The sequence below is a fragment of the Hyla sarda genome, chromosome 13 (genome assembly GCF_029499605.1).
Source record: "Hyla sarda isolate aHylSar1 chromosome 13, aHylSar1.hap1, whole genome shotgun sequence".
NCBI lineage: Eukaryota > Metazoa > Chordata > Amphibia > Anura > Hylidae > Hyla > Hyla sarda.
In genome coordinates this window covers 49,624,238-49,645,964 of record NC_079201.1, presented here as the reverse complement: position 1 = coordinate 49,645,964, position 21,727 = coordinate 49,624,238, and the positions used below count along the sequence as shown (strand labels likewise).

At 45.4% G+C, this 21,727-nt stretch overlaps 1 non-coding gene across 1 annotated transcript; it reads right to left on the bottom strand.

Annotated features, from left to right (window-relative positions):
• Window positions 1–188, bottom strand: LOC130297846 (U2 spliceosomal RNA). The gene has a single exon (XR_008849712.1). It is a non-coding gene; the product is annotated as a U2 spliceosomal RNA (small nuclear RNA).
• Between the last annotated feature and the right edge of the window lie 21,539 nt (window positions 189–21,727).

Here is a 21,727-nt window from a genome sequence, read left to right as displayed (position 1 = left end):
GGGTGGTGCACTGTACCCAAAGATACTGCCATATCGGGTCAATGCATAGGGCGACGGAAGCAAGCTTTGAAATTGGCCCCCGTTCTCAAAAATCCATTTAATATATGGTCCCCAGATAGGGGACGTATCAGATATTAAACTGATAAGAACAGATTTTTTTTTTAACTTGGCTACCCCTTACGGGGTATCTTTATTGAAAGTTTAACATTTTAACAAAGTGTATATGAATAAATAATTGTTCTCATAAATAACTTATAAAAAACAATCATAATAACAAAATTTACCAAATAAACATTTTAACAGCATAAAATCATAATACACTTAAAAATGGGCACTTAGTGGCTTATAAAATAGTGTTCCATTCATTAAAATCCCATTTTCTAGCAATAAAAGGGAAAAAAAATTCTGTCTAATAAAAAGTATAAATACATTTCATTAAGACAAATAGATAAAATGTCCTTCACAGATAAAAGTTTGTGTTTAAATAATAAGATATTTCTGGCTTTCCATTGAGCTGCTGTCACGATGCCGGCTGGCAGGAGGTGGATCCTCTGTGTCAGAGAGGGATTGGCGTGGACCGTGCTAGTGGACCGGTTCTAAGTCACTACTGGTTTTCACCAGAGCCCGCCGCAAAGCGGGATGGTCTTGCTGCGGCGGTAGTGACCAGGTCGTATCCACTAGCAACGGCTCAACCTCTCTGACTGCTGAAGATAGGCGCGGTACAAGGGAGTAGGCAGAAGCAAGGTCGGACGTAGCAGAAGGTCGGGGCAGGCAGCAAGGATCGTAGTCAGGGGCAACGGCAGGAGGTCTGGAACACAGGCTAGGAACACACAAGGAAACGCTTTCACTGGCACAATGGCAACAAGATCCGGCGAGGGAGTGCAGGGGAAGTGAGGTATACATAGGGAGTGCACAGGTGAACACACTGATTAGAACCACTGCGCCAATCAGCGGCGCAGTAGCCCTTTAAATCGCAGAGACCAGGCGCGCGCGCGCCCTAGGGAGCGGGGCCGCGCGCGCCGGGACAGGACCGACGGAGAGCGAGTCAGGTACGGGAGCCGGGGTGCGCATCGCGAGCGGGCGCCACCCGCATCGCGAATCGCATCCCGACTGGAGGCGGTATCGCAGCGCACCCGGTCAGTGGATCTGACCGGGGCGCTGCGGGAGCGAGAGTGTAGCGAGCGCTCCGGGGAGGAGCGGGGACCCGGAGCGCTCGGCGTAACAGTACCCCCCCCTTGGGTCTCCCCCTCTTCTTGGAGCCTGAGAACCTGAGGACCAGATTTTTATCTAGGATATTGTCCTCAGGTTCCCAGGATCTCTCTTCAGGACCACAGCCCTCCCAGTCAACCAAAAAGAAGGTTTTTCCTCTGACCTTTTTGGAGGCCAGTATCTCCTTTACAGGAAAGATGTCTGAAGAACCGGAGACAGGAGTGGGAGAGATAAGTTTAGGAGAGAAACGGTTGATGATGAGTGGTTTAAGAAGAGAAACGTGAAAGGCATTAGGAATACGAAGAGAAGGAGGGAGAAGAAGTTTATAAGAGACAGGATTAATCTGGCACAAAATTTTGAAAGGACCAAGATAGCGTGGTCCCAATTTGTAGCTGGGAACACGGAAGCGGACATATTTAGCGGAGAGCCATACCTTGTCTCCGGGAGAAAAAATGGGGGGAGCTCTTCTTTTCTTATCAGCAAACTTCTTCATGCGTGATGAAGCCTGTAAGAGAGAATTTTGGGTCTCTTTCCATATGGTGGAAAGATCACGAGTTATTTCATCCACAGCGGGTACACCAGAGGGCAAGGGAGTAGGGAGGGGGGGAAGAGGGTGACGGCCGTACACCACGAAAAATGGGGATTTGGAAGAAGATTCAGAAACTCTGAAGTTATACGAGAATTCGGCCCATGGTAGAAGATCTGCCCAGTCATCCTGGCGGGAGGAAACAAAATGCCGTAAATAATCACCCAGGACCTGGTTAATTCTTTCTACTTGCCCATTGGATTGAGGATGATAAGCAGAAGAAAAGTTTAATTTAATCTTGAGTTGTTTACAGAGAGCCCTCCAGAATTTAGACACGAATTGGACGCCTCTATCCGAGACGATCTGCGTGGGCAACCCGTGAAGACGAAAAATGTGTACAAAAAATTGTTTTGCCAACTGAGGCGCAGAAGGAAGACCAGGAAGAGGGATGAAATGTGCCATCTTGGAGAATCGATCAACGACCACCCAAACAACAGTGTTGCCACGGGAAGAGGGTAAGTCTGTAATAAAGTCCATACCAATCAGAGACCAAGGCTGTTCGGGAACAGGCAGAGGATGAAGAAGACCAGCGGGCTTCTGGCGAGGAGTCTTATCCCGGGCACAGACAGTGCAGGCTCGCACAAAATCCACAACATGCGTCTCTAGAGTCGGCCACCAATAGAAACGAGAGATGAGTTGCACGGATTTCTTGATGCCCGCATGACCTGCGAGATGGGAGGAGTGACCCCATTTGAGGATTCCGAGGCGTTGGCGTGGAGAGACGAAGGTCTTCCCTGGAGGAGTTTGCCTGATGGAGGCTGGAGAAGTGGAGATCAGGCAGTCAGGAGGAATGATGTGTTGCGGAGAGAGCTCTACTTCCGAGGCATCCGAGGAACGAGAGAGAGCATCGGCCCTAATGTTCTTATCGGCAGGCCGAAAGTGAATTTCAAAATTAAATCGGGCAAAGAACAGAGACCACCTGGCCTGGCGAGGATTCAGCCGTTGGGCAGACTGGAGATAGGAGAGGTTCTTGTGATCGGTGTAAATAATAACTGGAAATCTTGATCCCTCCAGCAGATGCCTCCATTCCTCAAGTGCTAATTTAATGGCTAGTAGCTCTCGATCCCCGATGGAGTAGTTCCTCTCCGCCGGAGAGAAGGTCTTAGAAAAAAAACCACAAGTAACAGCATGCCCGGAAGAATTTTTTTGTAGAAGGACCGCTCCAGCTCCTACTGAGGAGGCATCAACCTCCAATAGGAAGGGTTTAGATGGGTCAGGTCTGGAGAGCACGGGAGCTGAAGAAAAGGCAGACTTGAGCTGTTTAAAGGCGTCTTCCGCTTGAGGAGGCCATGACTTAGGATTGGCATTCTTTTTGGTTAAAGCCACGATAGGAGCCACAATGGTGGAAAAATGTGGAATAAATTGTCTGTAATAATTGGCGAACCCCAAAAAACGTTGGATAGCACGGAGTCCGGAGGGGCGTGGCCAATCTAAGACGGCAGAGAGTTTGTCTGGATCCATTTGTAGTCCCTGGCCAGAGACCAAGTATCCTAGGAAAGGAAGAGATTGACATTCAAACAGACATTTCTCCATTTTGGCATAAAGTTGATTGTCACGAAGTCTCTGAAGAACCATGCGGACATGCTGGCGGTGTTCTTCTAGGTTGGCAGAAAAAATCAGGATATCGTCCAGATACACAACAACACAGGAATATAAGAGATCACGAAAAATTTCATTAACAAAGTCTTGGAAGACGGCAGGGGCGTTGCACAGGCCAAAGGGCATGACCAGATACTCAAAGTGTCCATCTCTAGTGTTAAATGCCGTTTTCCATTCATCCCCCTCTCTGATGCGGATGAGATTATAAGCACCTCTTAAGTCCAGTTTGGTAAAGATGTGGGCACCTTGGAGGCGATCAAAGAGTTCAGAGATGAGAGGTAGAGGGTAGCGGTTCTTTACCGTGATTTTATTAAGACCGCGGTAGTCAATGCAAGGACGTAGGGAGCCATCTTTTTTGGACACAAAGAAAAATCCGGCTCCGGCAGGAGAGGAGGATTTGCGGATAAAGCCCTTTTTTAAATTTTCCTGGATGTACTCAGACATAGCAAGAGTCTCTGGGGCAGAGAGAGGATAAATTCTGCCCCGGGGTGGAGTAGTGCCCGGGAGGAGGTCAATAGGACAGTCATAAGGCCTGTGAGGAGGTAGAGTCTCAGCTTGTTTTTTGCAAAAAACATCCGCAAAGTCCATATAGGCCTTAGGGAGACCGGTTACAGTGGGAACCACAGGGTCACGGCAAGGAGTACTGGTAACCGGTTTAAGGCAGTCCTTGAAACAAGAGGGACCCCAACTCTTGATCTCCCCTGTGGACCAATCCAGGGTTGGGGAATGGTGTTGAAGCCAGGGTAGTCCAAGGAGAATTTCGGAAGTGCAATTGGAGAGGACCAAAAACTCAATTTTTTCGTGGTGAGGTCCGATGCACATTAGGAGGGGTTCCGTGCGGTAACGCACGGCACAGTCCAATCTTTCATTGTTAACGCAATTGATGTAGAGAGGTCTGGCGAGACTGGTCACTGGGATGTTGAACCTGTTGATGAGAGAGGCCAAAATAAAGTTTCCTGCAGATCCGGAGTCCAAGAAGGCCTTAGTGGAGAAGGAGAAGGTAGAGGCAGATATCCGCACAGGCACAGTAAGACGTGGAGAAGCAGAGTTGACATCAAGGACTGTTTCACCTTTGTGCGGAGTCAGCGTATGTCTTTCCAGGCGGGGAGGACGGATAGGACAATCCTTCAGGAAGTGTTCGGTACCGGCACAGTACAGGCAGAGATTCTCCATGCGGCGTCGTGTCCTCTCTTGAGGTGTCAGGCGAGACCGGTCAACTTGCATAGCCTCCACGGCGGGAGGCACAGGAACGGATTGCAGAGGACCAGAGGAGAGAGGAGCCGGGGAGAAAAAACGCCTCGTGCGAACAAAGTCCATATCCTGGCGGAGCTCCTGACGCCTTTCGGAAAAACGCATGTCAATGCGAGTGGCTAGATGAATGAGTTCATGTAGGTTAGCAGGAATTTCTCGTGCGGCCAGAACATCTTTAATGTTGCTGGATAGGCCTTTTTTAAAGGTCGCGCAGAGGGCCTCATTATTCCAGGAAAGTTCTGAAGCAAGAGTACGGAATTGCACGGCGTACTCGCCAACGGAAGAATTACCCTGGACCAGGTTCAGCAGGGCAGTCTCAGCAGAAGAGGCTCGGGCAGGTTCCTCAAAGACACTTCGAATTTCCGAGAAGAAGGAGTGTACAGAGGCAGTGACGGGGTCATTGCGGTCCCAGAGCAGTGTGGCCCATGACAGAGCTTTTCCAGACAGAAGGCTGACTACGAAAGCCACTTTAGACCTTTCAGTAGGAAACTGGTCCGACATCATCTCCAAGTGCAGGGAACATTGTGAAAGAAAGCCACGGCAAAACTTAGAGTCCCCATCAAATTTATCCGGCAAGGATAGTCGTAGGCCTGAGGCGGCCACTCGCTGCGGAGGAGGTGCAGGAGCTGGCGGAGGAGATGATTGCTGAAGCTGTGGTAGTAGCTGCTGTAGCATCACGGTCAGTTGAGACAGCTGGTGGCCTTGTTGCGCTATCTGTTGTGACTGCTGGGCGACCACCGTGGTGAGGTCGGCGACAACTGGCAGAGGAACTTCAGCGGGATCCATGGCCGGATCTACTGTCACGATGCCGGCTGGCAGGAGGTGGATCCTCTGTGCCAGAGAGGGATTGGCGTGGACCGTGCTAGTGGACCGGTTCTAAGTCACTACTGGTTTTCACCAGAGCCCGCCGCAAAGCGGGATGGTCTTGCTGCGGCGGTAGTGACCAGGTCGTATCCACTAGCAACGGCTCAACCTCTCTGACTGCTGAAGATAGGCGCGGTACAAGGGAGTAGGCAGAAGCAAGGTCGGACGTAGCAGAAGGTCGGGGCAGGCAGCAAGGATCGTAGTCAGGGGCAACGGCAGGAGGTCTGGAACACAGGCTAGGAACACACAAGGAAACGCTTTCACTGGCACAATGGCAACAAGATCCGGCGAGGGAGTGCAGGGGAAGTGAGGTATACATAGGGAGTGCACAGGTGAACACACTGCTTAGAACCACTGCGCCAATCAGCGGCGCAGTGGCCCTTTAAATCGCAGAGACCCGGCGCGTGCGCGCCCTAGGGAGCGGGGCCGCGCGCGCCGGGACAGGACCGACGGAGAGCGAGTCAGGTACGGGAGCCGGGGTGCGCATCGCGAGCGGGCGCCACCCGCATCGCGAATCGCATCCAGGCTGGAGGCGGTATCGCAGCGCACCCGGTCAGTGGATCTGACCGGGGCGCTGCGGGAGCGAGAGTGTAGCGAGCGCTCCGGGGAGGAGCGGGGACCCGGAGCGCTCGGCGTAACAGCTGCCTTTACACAGTTTATGATCTTCCATGCCATAACTTCCTGAGTCCGTGTTGGGCATTCCAAACAATCATAAAAAACAATTGCAATGTTAAAACCTTTCAATCCAGTAATCCTTTGTGCCAGAGGTAGTATTTTAGTCCATACGTGTTGAGCATAAAAACAAGTCCAAAGCTGGTGGTACACGGTCTCGGGTTCCTGGCAGCCCTCCCTCGGGCAGTTGGCCATCCTTCTTTGGTGCTGGAATTCCCGGCATGGAAGACGCTCGTGCATGCAGCTCCAAGCCAGATCCTTCTGTGAATTAAAAAGATAGTTAATCACCATTTTCCTAATTTTTTTTACACTGTTCCTCATTAAAATTTCTAATAGGCGCAATAAAACCACTTTCTCTAAAATCTGTCAATACTTTCTTATTATTCATTACATACTGGACGCTTTTACCGTTAAAATTATACAGATTAAAAGTTTTCTCTAAAATGTTGTACTGTTGGGGAAGGTTAAGACTAGGGACATGTTAAAACAGTAGAGAACCAACCCTGCTTACGCATATAATAACCTGTATAAAAATGGATAAAATAAGACCAGTAATTTTCCTTAAAAAGTGCAGTAACACACATACTAAAAAACTTAATAAAAAGGAACCCTTTGATGTCAGGGAAATCCATTCCACCCCTACCTTTCGGCTTCATTACAATTTCTCTTTTTAGTTTTTCGTACCTGGAGCTCCAAAAAAAAGTAAAACAGGCTTTAATAATTTTGTTTAAGATCACTTCAGGGGGTGGAAAGACCATACTTATGTAAGTATAATAAAATAGGTAAAATTACCATTTGAATAATTAAAATTTTCCCTTCCATCGTTAATTTCCTCATGCAAATTTTCGTATAAATTTTTTGAGCCACCAAGTCCCAACTGGTAAAACCATTATTTGACTCATCGAAGGAGACTCCAAAAATCTGTACAGAATTAGACACAGGAACTGGCACATCTTGTAAAACCATTTCTGCTATATTAAAAAAACTGCTTTTGTTAAAATTAACTTTAAAACCGGAGGAACAGCAAAAATATTGTGTGTTTAAAAGATTTTTGAAGCGACGGGGCGTCCCTGCACAGTATCGCAACATCATCCATGTACCCCACTGCTTTAGCCTCTAGTCCCCCTCCTCCTGGCAGGGGGACCCCTCGTATCTGTTTGTCTCTTCTCAGGGCGCACAAAAGAGGCTCTAGCGCACAAATAAAAAGCAGTGGGGACAAGGGACACCCCTGCTTCACTCCGTATTTTAAAAATACTTCCTGTGTCTTAAAACCATTTACTAAAATTCTACTTGTACAGTCATTATAAAAAGCTTTAAGAGACAATAAAAAACCTTTGGGTATACCCATTTTCTCTAAAACCTTAAAAAGATAAAAATGTGATACTCCATCAAAGTCCAGGGATAAAATAGCAAGTTTACCTCCCCTGGACTTTGTGTCACATACCACATCCTTCACAAGGTTAAGATTCTCCCATATGCTCCTCCCAGGTTCCCCACAGACCTGATTTTAATGAATAATTTTTTCTACTACGCTCTTTAATCTGTTTGCGCACAGTTTTGCCGTCACAATTGAGGAGGGTGATTGGTCTCCAGTTCTTCAGCTCAGACCGGTCTCCTTTCCTAAAAAGCAAGGAGACATCACCCTTCCTCCATGATCCTGGGAGGGCCTTTGACTTAAAAACCTCAGTAAAAAGGGAGAAAAGATAGTCTTTTAAAATACCATAAAAGACTACATAAAACTCAATGGGTATAATGTCAGGGCCAGGCACTTTACCTAATTTAAAACTTTTAATAGTCTCTAAAATCTCCTGTTCCGAGATCTCCCTCAGTAAAAGAGACTGGGACACAGGATCTAAAACATTTGTAATCTCCTTCAATGAGTCATTCATAAAATCAACATCAATATTTTTTTATATCATCATTTTCTACATCAATATCATTGTCTCTAAATTTGTACAGGGTCTGCAGACGGGTATTGAGAAGAGAGTAAAACTCGTGCTTCTCTTTAGCCTTTGAGACAACAACTTTGATTAAAAAAACCTCTTATTTTTAACCTCATCTTCTCCCACCATATACTGATGGGAGTTTTGGGATCTCTTACCCATCTGCAATCCCCGTAGAAGGTGATAAAATCAGATAAAACCTGCGGAATTTCTTAAAGAGACACATTCAGCTTCCAGGCATTCTGACCAGTTTTCTTTTTAAAATCACTTCTCACCTTAACCCCTTCATGACCCAGCCCATTTTCACCTTTATGACCTGGGCATTTTTTCAAAATCTGACCACTGTCACTTTAAACATTAATAACTCTGGAATGCTTTTACTTATCATTCTGATTCCGAGATTGTTTTTTCGTGACATATTCTACTTTATGTTATCGGTAAAATTTCACTGATATTTGTATCCTTTCTTGGTAAAAAATCTAAAAATTTCATGAAAATTTTGAAAATTTGTGCATTTTTCTAACTTTGAAAGTCTCTGCTTGAAAGGAAAATGGATATTCCAAATAAATTACATATTGATTCACATATACAATATGTCTACTTTGTGTTTGCATAACATTTTTTACATGTTTTTACTTTTGGAGGGCACCAGAGGGCTTCAAAGTTCCGCAGCAATTTTCCAATTTTTCTCAAGATTTTCAAAATCGTAATTTTTCAGGGACCAGTTCAGGTTGGAAGTGGATTTTAAGGGTCTTCATATTAGAAATACCCCATAAATGACCCCATTATAAAAACTGCACCCCCCAAAGTATTCAAAATGACATTCAGTAAGTGTTTTAACCCTTTAGGTGTTTCACAGGAATAGCAGCAAAGTGAAGGAGAAAATTCTAAATCTTCATTTTTTACACTCGCATTTTCTTGTAGACCCAATTTTTGAATTTTTACAAGGGGTAAAAGGAGAGAAATCACCCTAAAATTGGTAACCCAATTTCTCTCGAGTAAGGAAATACCTCATATGCGTATGTAAAGTGTTCGGCGAGCGACGTAGAGGGCTCAGAAGGGAAGGAGCGACAATGGGATTTTGGAGAGTGAGTTTTTCTGAAAGGGTTTTTGGGGGGCATGTCCCATTTAGGAAGCCCCTATGGTGCCAGAACAGTGGACCCCTCCCACATGTGACCCCATTTTGGAAACTATACCCCTCATGGAATTTAATAAGGGGTGCAGTGAGCATTTACACCCCACTGGCGTTTGACAGATATTTGAAACAGTGGACTGTGCAAATCAAAAATTTTATTTTTCATTTTCACAGACCACTGTTCCAAAAATCTGTCATACACCAGTGGGGTGTAAATGCTCACTGCACCCCTTATTACATTCCGTGAGGGGTGTAGTTTCCAAAATGGGGTCACATATGGATATTTATTGTTTTGCATTTGTCAGAACTGCTGTAACAATCAGCCACCCCTGTGCAAATCGCCTCAAATGTACATGGTGCACTCTCCCTTCTGGGCCTTGTTGTGCGTCCCCAGAGCACTTTGCGTCCACATATGGGGTATCTCCGTACTACAAATTTAGAGGGTCTTTTTTCCCTTTTACCTCTTGTGAAAATGAAAAGTATAGGGCAACACCAGCATGTCAGTGTAAAAAATTTATTTTTTTACACTAACATGCTGGTGTAGACCCCAACTTCACCTTTTCATAAGGGGTTAAAGAAGAAAAAGCCCCCCAAAATTTGTAAGGCAATTTCTCCCGAGTACGGTGATACCCCATATGTGTCCCAAAACTGTTGCCCTGAAATACGACAGGGCTCCAAAGTGAGAGAGCGCCATGCGCATTTGAGGCCTGAATTAGGGATTTGCATAGGGGTGGACATAGGGGTATTCTACGCCAGTGATTCCCAAACAGGGTGCCTCCAGCTGTTGCAAAACTCCCAGCATGCCTGGACAGTCAATGGCTGTCCGGCAATACTGGGAGTTATTATTTAGCAACAGCTGGAGGCTCCGTTTTGGAAACAGTAGCGTACCAGACGTTTTTCATTTTTTGGGGGGAGGGGGGCTGTGTAGGGGTATGTGTATATGTAGTGTTTTTTACTTTTTATTTTAGGTTAGTGTTAGTGTAGTGTAGTGTTTTAGGGTACAGTCACATGGGCAGAGGTTCACAGCAAGTTTGCCGCTGTAAGTTTGAGCTGCAGCGCAAAATTTGCGCCATCTCAAACTTGCAGCACTCACTGTAAACCTACGCCCATGTGAGTGTACCCTGTACATTCACATTCGGGGGAGGGGGCAAACATCCAGCTGTTGCAAACTCCGAGCATGCCCTTTGGCTGTCCGTGCATGCTGGGAGTTGTAGTTTTGCAACAGCTGGAGGAACACTGGTTTGGAAACACTAAGTTAAGTAATAAACTTTCAAGTGTTTTGCAACCAAACTTAGTGTTTCCAAACCAGTGTGCCTCCAGCTGTTGCAAAACTACAACTCCCAGCATGCATGGGTTGTCAGTGCATGCTGGGAGTTATAGTTTTGCAACAATTGCAACAGCTGGAGGCACTGAGGTAGGAAACGGACAATGTTTCCCAACTAGTGTGCCTCCAGTTGTTGCAAAACTACAACTCCCAGCATGCCCAGACTGCCCAGGCATGCTGGAAGTTGTAGTTCGGCAATATCTGAAGGATCAGATGTTGCCGAACTACAACTTCCAGCATGCTTGGGCAGTCTGGGCATGCTGGGAGTTGTAGTTTTGCAACATCTGGAGGTCCACAGTTTGGAGACCACTGTATAATGGTCTCCAATCTGTGCTCTTCCAGATGTTAGAGAACTACAACTCCCAGCATGCCTGGACAGACTGAGCATGCTGAGATTTGTAGTTTTGCAACATCTGGAAGAGCACAGATTGGAGACCATTATACAGTGGTCTCCAAACTGTGGACCTCCAGATGTTGCAAAACTACAACTCCCAGCATACCCAGAAAGCCAAAGGCTGTCTGGGCATGCTGGGAGTTGCAGTTTTGAAACTCTCAGAGGCAGCAGTGAGATCGCTTTACGGCGATCTCACTGCTGCCAATGAAGATGCTGCACTGCTGCCGGAAACTCACCTCCGGGACGCAGCGCAGCCGGGACCGCATGGAGGACGCCGGGACCGCCGGGACCGCTCGGGACACCGCTCCGACGGGTAAGTGATGCCGGGGGACGGGTCAGGGACACTTAGCAGAGCGGTGTGTGTCCCGATCCCCGTGCTCGGAACTCACACACCGCGCTGCTTGACTAGCTGATAGCAGCGATTGCTCGGGGGGGGGGGGGGTGGGGGATGAAACCCCCCGTGGTCGCACGGTAAGATGGCTGGCTATCAGTGATAGCCACCATCTTTCCAGGCGCTGCGGGATGCCGCGAGTAGCGGCAGTAATGTTCATGACGTACCTGTATGTCATGGGTCGGGAACACCTTGCCACCCATGACGTACAGGTATGTCATAGGTCGGGAAGGGGTTAAAAGATAAAAGCTTATGGTCAGATAAAACATTGGCTAAAACATCACAATTAAGAGGCAGTATTTGATAAGAGCAGAAGATAAAATCAATCCTGAAGCTGCAATTTGCGTTGCTCCAGGTCACACCGTCTTTCTCAGGTAAAATACTATTACATTTCTTGAAAACATCAGTAAGTTTAAAGTCTAAAATCACATTCTTTAACATAGAGGACGTTTTGTCGTAGTTCCTACTGAGCTGGAAAAACGGTGCTCCCCCCTTAAAATACAATTAAAATCACTTGCTAAAATAAGAGGTTCAGAGTTGTTAATAAAAAGGGGTAAAATCTCTAGCATTCTAGCTCTTTCATTTTTATCTGGCGAACCATAAAAATTTTAAAACTGCCATTTAATACCATCAATAAAAGCTTTAACCAATAAAATTCTGCCTGGTAAAATCTCATGAATAAAATCAATAAAAATATTTCCTTTAAAAAGTATGGCGACCCCTGCTTATCTGGATTCATTAGATCCAGACCAGACTGATGGACCGTGTACCCAATCTTTCTTATACTTGTTATAGTTTAAGCAATGTGGGATGCCGCACTCCTGTAGGAAAAAGACAGAAGCAGCAAAAATAGATAAATAATTGAAAAGGGCAACCCGTCTCGCTCTCACACTTAAACTTCTCACATTCATTGACAATCCGGATAACTCAGCCATTGGAGATTAGAAAAGAGAGGCTCGAGTTCAATCTTATAAGCCAGAGACTTGACTGGAACTCTCATGGCCCCCCGCATCAGACTCCCCTGTGCACATCGAGGAAGCCGGAGAGGAACTGCCTTCGCTTAAACCATCCCACACGGAGGCCACAGGAGTGTACGTCATACGCATTGGCACGATAACCTTTTGGGCTCCAAGCTCATTTTCTTCACTCACCGCTTGCCCCTCCATAGGGGTCGGGTGTTCACTTAGGTCCGTTTCGGGGACCTCAAGGGTGGTCACCCCTAACACCTCCTCCTGGCTGGGGGGAGGGGGGATATCCACTAGCGGGACCTGTGGAGGAGCTTCACTTGTGGCCCCCATTTCAGCGGGGACCTCCATCGGCTCCTCCTGGACCACCCTCGAGTCTGGACACGTCTTGGAGCCCCTCCTTTGCTTAACTTCAGTGCCAATGCGCTCGCTCTCATTCTCCGGGGGACCCCGAGCAGGAGAACACGCAGGGGCAGAACTGGCCTCCTCCTTTCCCATTGCATCCTCTTTGGAGGTGGCCGTCAGCTGTCCCTCTAGCGTGCCTCCTCTCTTTTGGGGTCTCCCATCCCTCCTGTGCCTCTCCCTCTTCTCGCTCTTGTGGGGGTTCTTCTGGTGTCTCCTTCTCACGGCTTACCTCTTTTGGGTTGCCCTTGCTGCTCTCTTCTGTCTGGTCTGTTGGGGCAGGAAGCATAGATGTGATCAAAGTGACGGCAAAAATTACATCTTAAACCTTTTCTGTACTCTACTGTATTGTGCTCTTTGCTTCCACATTTTTTACAGGAGCTGTCACAGTTCTCCTTCTCGTGCCCATAATTTTGCCACCTTCTTCAGAAGCTTGGCATCCCAGAATAAAAGAGGTCGCAACATTATTAAGTTTAAAACAGGCTGGCAGCATACGTAGACCCCCTGGAAAACTAGAGTCTTTAACACACGTGACAAGGAAATGCCATTTTGAGGTCCAAACTCCACAGTCATTCAAAATCTTGCCCTTAAACTCCCCCTTTATAAAATAGGCTGCCAGGAACGATACTATTTCATGCTGGGTTGTAAAAGGGGAGTATATTTTAGTCTCATCAAGTCTCGATAATCTGGACACCCCCAAGCCATGGATCGTTCCTCTCTGGAATTCTCCTCATCGCATCCTCGAAAATTCCTTTTTCTCTCATAGTGACATCATAGATCCTCCGCTTAGGGAAGTCCTGGATGGCCAAAATCTCATTCTTCTGCACAAACAGCAACTTATTGAGCACGTCATCTATGACGTGTCTCATGCCACGTGTGTCTGCTGCATTGCCAGATAAAATCACCCGTATTGTATGCTTTATCAGGGCATAAGCCAGTACAGAACCAGGATCAAGGTCTTCCTCCATGGTTCATATGATGTTATCGCTCAGAATGCACCTAGTACGCAACAAACCTCTCTCAACCCGAAGGTCTTGAGAGGCGATCGCAACCCGTTACCCTGGGACTAAGCCCTCTCCCCAATAGCAACAAGTGGGTGAAACCCAGGCAATAAACCTGGGCGATCCCACAAGGCCGAGGATAGGAGTACCTGAGTGCCTTCTGACCAGATCTCCTGTATTTTTTTATTTTCTTTTTGAAAGCCGAGGTACGTGCTCTCAAATCACCCAAGTGCAAGTAAAAACTGCAAGTGTTCCCACGAGGATGCGGTCTATCGCAAGCCCTTCTCTGAAAGGAGAGAGGCCCCCAACAAACCAAACCCTTCGCTTCCGGGCCAAAAGGCACCTGCAAGGTTCCAGATATGATGTCCCCTTTCGCCGAATCTACTCAGGGACCAAAAGTGTTCCCGGCAGACAACTAGGCGTTAACCAGGTTGTCACCAAGGAACCAGTAAAACCGGTTTGGCATCCTGCCTAAACAGGATGCCATGGGGTATAGCAGGGAGGTGAGGAACCTAATGGCCACAAACACCTCCCCTAGACCGGCAGGAGGGACACCCAGAAGGGCTCCCGCACCCTACCAAATCCTAGTGGACAAACAAACACAAAAAGTGGACACAGTGACAAAAAAATAAATAAATAAGTGGATGTGCGCAGTGTGTAATACTGCCCGGACATCCAACCGGATCTATAAAAATTCCCCGATCCTAGCCGGAAGGCCGGGATACTAAGGATGAGTGCCCAGAAGAGTGAGAGAAAAAGTGCGTCTTATGTGCTTTCATTCAAGTGGGGTTGCCAATCCCAAGTGAATTTTGGCACCCTGGGGTCACCACTCCGAGGGCACTTGTGCACTTCAGCCTTCACTCTACCCGGACCTTTAGGCCAGATCCAGCAGGGAACAGGTCTCATCGGGGATGACTGCTGTGTTATACAGCCATTCCTGGTACACCCGTCCTACTGTGTGGTTCCCAATCCTGCCTTGGTGGTCTTCCACACCGCCAACTAACAGGAAAGGTACTACACTTGATCTTAGCCAAAAAGCTGAGAAGCGATAACCGTGAAAGGGGCGGGCCCAACAATGTCCCCTTCATGTGCACTATCACTGCTTGTAGGAAGGGAGGCTGGCTGGCAGCCTCCCATACACACTCTGGCTGTCACCCACCAGTACACACAGCATACCATAAACCCATATCATTATTGCTAAGCAGCAAGACAGAAGCCCATTGCACTCTGATGGAGCATTTTTAAATGCAATCCATAACCCGGATTTGCCAGGAACCCTTCTTACTCCTCCTACTTGCATGTGACACTGGGCTTAGGATCTGCATAGGAAACAAGCACACATCTACCTTTGTTGCCTGCAGATGCCTCCTTGGTTGTCCCCAAACGGTATCAAACCAACAGCCACGGGAAGCTGTAAGGATAGAGGACATGTCTGCATCCTATTGGACTCACTTGTTTTGGTTAAATCCGGGTTATTTGACAACCTATGGCGGTGATGGTTCTGCTCATGGCAGTGCTGATTCTCATAAAACTTGGTTCTGTGAAGGTTCTAGGCGACATCACAATCTCCATGGTTACATACAAAACAAAGGTGAGTTGTTGTTTACACTTTGCAATGCCAGTGGAAGTGAGTGACATCATAGCACAGTAGTTCTAAGGGTTCTAGATGGATGCAACAATCTCCTGTTGCTTCTCTGAAGGTTCTAGACGACATCACCATCTCCATGGTCACATACACAGCAAAGGTGAGATGTTGCTTACATCTTGCGATGTCAGTGGTATTGAGTGACATCATAGCACAGTGCTAAGGCTCCTGGATGCTGCAGCAATATCTCAATGGAGAATACATTTATATATGTGTGTATATATATATATATATATATATATATATATTTATTCGCCAAATTAATTTTTAAACCCATTTTCATCTTTTTCTCCCTTCTTTTCCTCTTAATTTTTTCCCATTTTTACATGTTTTTCTTCCTTCCTCCTTTTTTCTCTGCGTATTATTCTTATTTTTCTTCTTATTCTTCATCTTATTCAGACCCTATAATTGCAGCAATGCTTATTCAATACCGCCAGCAGATGTAGACACTGGGGAATATTTATCAAAGGATTTAGACTGTATTTTTCCTGTCTACATTTGTCGCACAGACAGTCGCAGTTTAAATATGTGTGACATTTCTGCGACGTTTGCTCTAGAGGATTTTTAGAACATTATGCATTGGTGCTGAATATATCAAAAGCGACTTTTCAGCGACAAGTCGCATCTGCTGAAAGTATGCCGAAATGTAAGACCATGTTGGGGCAGGTTTAAATACAGTCTAAAGCATAGATCTCAAAGTCTGTGCACAGAATTTATCAAGGGTCTTGTGCCTTTTGATACATTAGCCAACCCTCTGTAGTTACATAGTTACATACATAGTTAGTACGGTCGAAAAAAGACATATGTCCATCAAGTTCAACCAGGGAATTGAAGGGTAGGGGTGTGGCGCGATATTGGGGGAAGGGATGGGATTTTATATTTCTTCATAAGCATTAATGTTATTTTGTTCCAGGAATGTATCTAATCCTGTTTTAAAGCTGTTAATTTTTCCTGCTGTGACCAGTTCCTGAGGTAGACTGTTCCATAAGTTCACAGTTCTCATGGTAAAGAAGGCGTGTCGCCCCTTGAGACTAAACTTTTTCTTCTCCAGACGGAGGGAGTGCCCCCTCGTCCTTTGGGGGGGGGTTTAACCTGGAACAGTTTTTCTCCATATTTTTTGTATGGGCCATTAATATACTTATATACGTTCATCATATCCCTCTTAGACGTCTCTTCTCAAGACTAAACAATTGTAACTCCTTTAATCGCTCCTCATAGCTAAGATGTTCCATGCCCCATATTAGTTTAGTCGCGCGTCTCTGCACCCTTTCCAGCTCCAAAGTGTCCCTTTTATGTACAGGAGACCAAAACTGAACAGCATATTCCAGGTGAGGCCGTACCAATGCTTTATAAAGGGAGAGTATTATGTCCCTGTCCCTCGAGTCCATGCCTCTTTTGATACATGACAATATCCAGCTGGCTTTGGAAGCAGCAGCCTGACATTGCATGCTATTCTGTAGTCTGTGATCCACAAGTACACCCAGATCCTTCTCTACCAGTGACTCTGCCAGTTTAATCCCCCCTAAGACATACAACGCATGCAGGTTATTAGTACCCAGATGCATAACTTTACATTTATCCACATTGAACCTCATTTGCCAAGTGGATGCCCAGACACTTAGTCTATCCAAGTCATCTTGTAACCATTACACATCCTCTATAGACTGTACCGTGCTACAAAGCTTGGTGTTATCTGCAAAGATAGAAACAGAGCTGTTAATGCCATCCTCTATATCATTGTTAAATTAATTAAAAAACAGCAGTCCCAGTACAGAACCTTGGGGTACACCACTAATTACCGGGGACCAATCAGAGTACGAATCATTGACCACCACTCTCTGGGTACGATCCATGAGCCAGTGTTAAATCCAGTTACAAACTAAAATTTCCAAACCCAAAGACCTTAACTTACCTGTCAGACGTCTATGAGGGACAGTATCAAATGCTTTAGCAAAATCCTGAAACACTATATCCACAGCCATTCTTCTGTCAAGGCTTCTACTCACCTCTTCATAAAAGCAAATTAGATTGGTTTGACAACTTCTATCCTTAGTAAACCCATGCTGGCTATCTCTTATAATACTATTATCCCCTATGTATTCCTGTATGTAATCCCTTATAAGTCCTTCAAACTGATAAGAACAGATTAGGTTTCAACAAAATTTTATTGAATAAATAAGATACCATACAAAATTTAAAATGCAATATAATAAAAAGTTCACATAAAACTGGTTTACATAAGTTTTAAAATACAAATAATAAAACCAGTAATAAAAGGAGAAAAATAAAAATGGCATGATAAAACATTATACAAATGTCATAAAAACTGATTATATTGTTATTTTGTTCCATAGAGGCAGACACCACATGTATGCTGCCTCACTGACCCCCAGCTGTTTCTTGTCTCTCAGGTAGTAGATGTACATCTCACACAGGGCCAGCTTTATACAGTTAACATCAATAAAATCATGTTTAAAAAGTAAGATGTTCCTAACTTTCCAGATTGCATTTTTCAAACAATTAATAATCATCCAGCAGATCATCTGCTGTTTAAAATTGGGGCAGTGAAAAAGACCGTAAAAGACATATTCGTGATTAAAATCTTTTAGGCAGCAGGCCAACTTCAAAAGTGGGCCTACCTTCCTCCAAAGCTCCCGTGCAAAAGGGCAGTTCCAAAATATGTGCAGCACCGTTTCGTCCACTCCGCAGCCATCTCTCGGGCACTTGGCTCTTGCCACCAGTCCTCACCTGTGTTGGAACTCACGAGTAGGGAGGCACTGGTGGACGATTGCCCAGGCAAGATCCCTGTGTACATTCGCCAGAAATTTCCCGTATACGTTCCGCCATACCTTTTTGGATCTTGCCTGTGTGAAATTGGACACTGCCAGGGTAACCTCACTGCGCCTGAGGACCTTTGATACGTTTCTCTGGTCCCCCAGTATGTCAGGCTCCAGATCTTGGAGGCTTAGGAGCCTGACTGTCTTTTCATACACCACATAATGTTTTGGGGGACACAGAAGCACAGGAGCGTTCAGAGGGATGCGCAACCATCTTTTAAAAACCATGCCCGCAGCGTACCTTAAAAAGCAGCTAAAAATGCCATCGGATTTAATAATTTTAAAACAGAAACAGAAATACTTTATGCAAAAGAAAGTAAAAAGGTTAGGAACATCTTTCCCACCATTATCTTTACTTTTGTACATAAAATCACGCTTTAATTTCTCCATTTTTGAACCCCATAAAAAAGTAAAAACAATTCTAGTTACTTTTTTAATGTATAAAATAGATGGAGGAAATACCATGGCAACATATAGCATAATAGGGAGTAAAACCATCTTTATTAATAAAATATTCCCCTCCATGGTAAGGTTTCTAAGATTCCACATTAAAATCTTCTTCTCCATCTTAGCTATAGCTGAATCCCAGTTGGGGCTCCCATCATTGACCTGGTTAAAAACAATACCTAAAACTATAATTTGATCCTGTTGCATTGTGACTCCTGGGGTGATGGATGAATCCCAGGAGCCAATATAAAAACAATTACATTTATCTGTGTTTAGCTTAAAACCAGAGACCTTGCAGAAATAGCTGGTGTTCCTCAATGCCCCCCTCATGGATGGAGAGTCCGGGCACAGTATGGTGACATCCTCCATGTACCCCAACACCTTTAGATGGGTCCCTCCTCCACCAGGTATCGGTACGCCTCTTACTACCCGGTCTTTCCTGAGGAGGGCCATCAGTGGTTCGATTGCGCAGATAAAAAGAAATGGGGACAGGGGGCAGCCCTGTTTGACACCTGATAAAAGAGGAACACCGCTGGTTAAAAAGCCATTAACAGAGACTTGACTAAAACAGGATGGGTATAAAAGAAGCATGATTCGGCTTAAAATCGTTTCAGGCACTGCCATCTTTTTAAGAACTAAAAACAGGTATTCATGGGAGACCCTATCAAAGGCTTTTTCAAAGTCTAAGGATAAAATTGCTACAGTTTGATGTCTATCCTTAAAATACCATAAAACATCTCTTAAAATATTTAGGGATTCAGCTATAGACCTTCCAGGTACCCCACAAACCTGATTTGGGTGAATTAATTTATGAATAAAAGGTTTAAAACGGGCAGCTAATAACTTGGCTAAAACTTTACAATCGACATTTAAAAGCACGATGGGGCACCAATTTTTTTGCATATCCTTTTCACCCTTTTTAAAATGTAATGATACAATCCCCCTCCTCCAGGAAGGGGGAAGTTCATTAACAATAAAAGTTTCTTCATACAATAAAACCATATCATCTTTTAAAATATCCCAAAAAGCTAAATAAAATCCGATGGGTAAACCATCTTCCCCAGGAGCCTTCCCACTAGAAAAACTTTTAACAAATAAAAGTTAATAGTTAAGTTAAAATCAAGGGATAAAACCTCTTGGTCTAAAACATCTAGCTTAAAATCAAGGGAATTAAGAACATGGTCTAAACAGGATGGATTAAGAACTGTCTTATTAAAAAGAAGTTGGTAGAAGTTAAAAACTGCATCTAACATACCTTTTGGGGTGGATTCACCCTCAAGGTTTTGGATGATATTCCTCCTATTTATCACTTTTTAAAAAAAGAAACAGGAACATTTCTCGCCCTACTCCAGGTGCTGCACATGTGAGTTAAACATTATTTGTTTCGCTTTCTTTTCTATGGCATGTTTTATTTCAGTTTTAAGGTTTAAAATATACTTTTCTACATCCATACCAGCTTCTTTCAATTTAAAAAAGTACATTTAAACGCATGTTAAGAACATAAAACCACAGTTTTTTTCCATTTTTGCCTTCTTCTTACCTGCTTTGATAAAAAATTTTTTTTTTTTTTAGATTTGGTACCCTCCCACCAGTGCAGCATAGGCTTGTGGGGTTTTCTTTGTGATTGCCAGCACTGGTAGGTCTGCACAAACTCCTCTTTTATCTCAGGGTCCTCTAGGAGTGTGGTGTTTAGTCTACAGAGGCCCATTTTTGCTTTTTGCTCCCCCTCCAGCTCCAGGCGCACCAAGAGGAGCTTATGATCAGAGAAGATATTCTGCTCAAGTGTGCATTTCAGGGGTTTAAAAGCTCTAGAGGAAAAAAATAAAATCGATTCTGGAGCTCACTCTTCCATTGGACCATGTGGCGCCCGGGTTCTCCGGCAAGAGATTCTTCCAGCAATCTTTTAAATTAAAATCATCAATAACATTTGTAAGCAGGTAAGAAGTGCAGTCTTTACGATTCATATCCCCACCCTGGCGGTGTTCCCCATCACGTATGCAGTTAAAATCACCTCCCACCAGCAGGGGGGAAGACCCAACACAAAACAGTGGTAAAATTTCAAATAGTTCTGCCCGCTCCTGTTTATCAGGAGGGGCATACACATTTAAAACACAAATTAAAAGTACATTGAAATATAGATGAATTAAAAGAGCTCTGCCAGGCACAATCTCGGTTACTGTATGAATAGAAAAGGACTGGCCTCAGCAGAGCAGCCCAACACCCACAGAACGACAGTCATTTGCACCGAACCATATGGATGGGCCCAGCTTCCAGTCTTCTTTTAGGTCTTTATAGTCCATTTTTCTAGGGATTCCACATTCTTGTAGCAGGCAAAGGTCAAAGTCACTAGATAAGAAAATAAAGCAGCCCTGCGATCAGGGCTCTTTAAGGACCTCACATTGAGTGAGGCAATTTTAACAGGGATAGGCATAGTTTATGGAGAGTCCGTGCTTGGAGAATAAAAGTCAATAATAAGCTGAGTACCATCATCCCCTGCCTGCGGGGTCATGTTCTGAGGGTCAGAGCTTGAGATCGATGATGCCCCGACCCTGAACTCGCTCTCGTCCGAACAACGGCACGCAGATTTCCTTTAAATGTCTTCCTCTTCTTCTTCTCTTTGTCTTTTAAACGTCACACTGCTGTCCATATTCTCTGTGTTGCTCTCACTCGATGTCATCTCTGGCCCCCGGCTAATGGATCTGCGTCTTCTTTCTTCTCTTGACGACTGGAACTGCTGCACAGGGGCCTGTGAGGCCTCTTTTCTGGAACCTTTGCCGCTACCTTGGGAATTCTTCATCGCTTGTTCCCCAGCAAGCGTTGCTGAGGACTGTTGCTCCGACTTCCCCATCGATCGACGATGACCAGTTTTACCCACCGGGTCCACTGCTGGCGGGGCAGCAAACCCCGGTTTGGCGCTACTTGTCTTCTTGGCCCTGTCCTGTATAGGCGGAGTAACAGGACCGGGCTCAGACCTGGCCCCCTGGCTCTCCTTCCGGCGGGCTTTCATCTGGGACTCTTCGTCCGGCGCAAGGGGACCCTGGACCATGCCAGTACCTGGCCTA